Here is a 3,264-nt window from a genome sequence, read left to right on the forward strand (position 1 = left end):
TGCCTTTCATCATCCTCTTGTTCGTGCACAGTAATATCGTAGTATGATTTTCCTTGTAAATTACTAGCAAGAAAATGATAGATTTGATAGCCATTGCAAAATGACAGTTCAAAAAGAACACTGCACTTGAGCCATCTAATTTAGCGGTTGAAAAATGTGATTATTCTCCTGCCACATGATGAATTTGAGATGCCAAGGTTGATCGATAATGTTTACCATTCATTCATTAAGAACCCTTTCGTTTCCAAGTCTTTCCCTTTAATCATTTTCCTCAAATGTGCATGTGTCAAGCTTCTATTATGGCGGAACAGGGAAGCATTTATTATGATTCCATGGTTACTAATCCTTTTAGCATGCAAGCATTAGAAGAGAAATTATCTCTGATTTGGACAAGACAAAGAAGCTTTGCAGTCGTACAGAAAGAGATAGAATTGTCTGATAGTCTAATTTTAATACAGAACAAGCAGGCACTGTGGAAAAAAAAAAAGAAAAGAAAAAACGACTCTACAATACAAATTCTTTTACAGATCCCAAGAAATTAACCTTGGGAAAATGCAACTTCCCGATTCTTTTTTTTTTTTTTTAATTCAGTTCCACCCTATACGGGCTCCCAAGAAGGAGCGTTTCGGCTGAAAAACCTTCCTACCACCCTAGAATCTAATATATTTATGGCCTCCTCAGATTTCATGCACCTTGGTGTCTTATATTGGTTAACAGAAGACCCCTGAGATACACAAAAGTCCATGAGTGCATCAAATGTTCCATGTTTTACCACTCTTATCTCTAATGGTCCAATTGAATGGTCCTTTCTCCTGCATCTTCTATAAACAGAATCAAGTGATTCTTCCACAATGAAGCAGCACTGCTCCATTATCTTAGGATCAAGTATTGGCAGATCATTACTCCCTTTATTTGTGAGCTCCCAGAATAGTACATAATGACCTGGAATGGAGGAAGTGTCAGCATAGCTAGTGTACTCCATCAAGAGGAAGCCAAGTGACTCAACGAGAAGCGTTACCTTTGTCACTGCCTTTAACAGGTCTTCCTCATTGGTTTTGTCTGTGTCAATGCATAAAACCACATTCCGCCGATGCACAAATCGAAATTGAGGAGCATTATTGTGGAATCCAGTTGCCATGAGAATGTCTCCAACTCTATATCTATACAGGCCTGGCAAAATTGAGTGAAGTAAGGGTCAAAAGCGCCATATAAAAAATTTTGATTGAAGAGACATCCAAATTTCCATATGGAATCGGTAGAATTTTCAATTTTGTTTTCATATTAATTAAAACCCAGAAAATTGATAGATGAAAGAAACAAGTGATAAAAACGTAAATCCTGTCGGGAAAAACTAACCTGTAAAAGTTGTGACAAGAAGTTCGTAATATTGCCCAAGCTTTACATCCACGAGATCAACAGTTTCAACATCCTCCTTTTCAGTCTCTTCTTCCATGCAATTTTCTTTGCAAACACCATTCAACTGGACATCTTGAGTTGCATCTTCATGGGTTTTCTTAAGTGGTAAGAACTCAAAGTAGGCCATATTGGGGACAAGGGTGTAAGAGACATCCGACGGCTTGCTCAGTGGTTTGAAATTAATTCCAAAGTAACATTCTGAAGAAGCATACATTGTCGAAACTAAAGGTAGCCCTCCACTGTAGAATTCAAGAGTAGATATATATTGTGCCATGGTACCTGTAACTATGACTTCAATGTATTTCGTTCTAGGCTAGAGTTTCTTAATTATCCCTTCCCATGAGTTAGTGCTGCATTCATGTTCAATCAAGTCGGCTATATGCGAATTACATTTACTTAGAATTAATGACACAACTTTTCTGCAACTGGGGTCAGTGATCCAGTCGCTGAGATGACCCGTTCTAATGTTAGAGCAGAGCTCTTTCCAATAATCTTCCAAGAATTTGATGGCCCGTAAGAAAGCAGAAGCGAAAACTGCACCTACTCTCAAAACCTCTTCTCGTTGTACTAAACCGCAAAGTAATTGGCAGTACATGCTCTGCTTGCTGTCAGAGCACAAGATTGTCTCATCAGGACTGGTATAAACATTGAAGCGGTTCAAAGGTCGATTCTTGAAGTTACTGCTCTTATAGTAGCTTGTTAGGACAGGCCTTGCCATTAGACCAGAGGGAGTTTTAATCTCTGGCTTAACAAACAATAGATACATTGCTTTTCCTTCGTCCAAGCCGTCTACATACCTGCAATTAACAAGTTTTCAAGTTGAACTGTTTAGTGGCCTGAAGTTTACCGTGTACTACATTTTACTGAAAATAGGTAAAAGTTGAAAAGTCCATCATGACCTTTTGTGACAAAAGAAAAAGAACAGAATTGGAGCTAAACTGAAATAAACAATAAAATCAAGTCAAAAAGAGAAGAAAAACAAGAACAGAATTGGAGATAAGCTTTTTACTTGTTCATCACAGGCACAAGCAGATTATAAAAGAATGTCTTTCTGTGCAAGTCTTCAGCAGTTGAAGGCATCATCTTTGGCAGCCCACCAGAAGTGCCAGAGCTGCATCAAAAACAGATAAATTGCTTTCATGAAGAATTAAAGGAAAATTACTGAAGTATACTATACAAATTCAGACACTTTTTTAATCTCACCAAAAAAAAAAGGATAAAAACAACTTGTATACCTTGTGAGCAACTCAGTTATTGGTTCAGCAGAAATGATGTTTGATGAATCCCCATTAGCAATTCGCTCAATATAAGGTTTGATATCTTCGTAATTCACCACAGGAACCTTCTTTTTGAAAAGTTCCTTGTCATACTGTCCATTCAGGAAGCTCTTCAGATATTCTGTATGCGCATTTCGTGTTACTATCTCCACTAATACCCGCTGCTGTATTTGGTGAACATTTTCTGTCAGGTCCTCCAGAATCTTCATGCCAGCTTCATTGTCATTAGGATCGAAATTTGGCAACATCCTTGGCAATATTGGTTGGCAAGGATGACCTCTGGATATTTGATTAACGTCTTTGGTTATTCTAGAACATGTCCTGAACTGCTGTTTAACCTACAAAAAGGAATAAAAAAGTTTCAAGTCTTTGACCACATAAGAGACAAAGACTTTAGAGCTGTGGTCTCTTTTCTTTGAACTGAATTAAAAGCAACCTTATCAGCCTAAGCAAGGACAATGAGAATGCTCAGAGAACACAGGCATAGAACATACGGCTGTACAATTTATGGGGCATGCTCTCATATTTAAAAGCCTAGGCCCTCTCTCTCAGTAAGAATGTGTTCATGGGG

General features: G+C 38.0%; 1 pseudogene; it reads right to left on the reverse strand.

The window, feature by feature from the left end:
* Positions 1-486: 486 nt before the first annotated feature.
* LOC111282385 (indole-3-acetic acid-amido synthetase GH3.17-like) lies at positions 487-3,023 on the reverse strand (annotated as a pseudogene).
* Between the last annotated feature and the right edge of the window lie 241 nt (positions 3,024-3,264).

This window comes from Durio zibethinus, chromosome 5, assembly GCF_047325235.1.
Source record: "Durio zibethinus cultivar Kanyao isolate XHJ-2024 chromosome 5, ASM4732523v1, whole genome shotgun sequence".
NCBI lineage: Eukaryota > Viridiplantae > Streptophyta > Magnoliopsida > Malvales > Malvaceae > Durio > Durio zibethinus.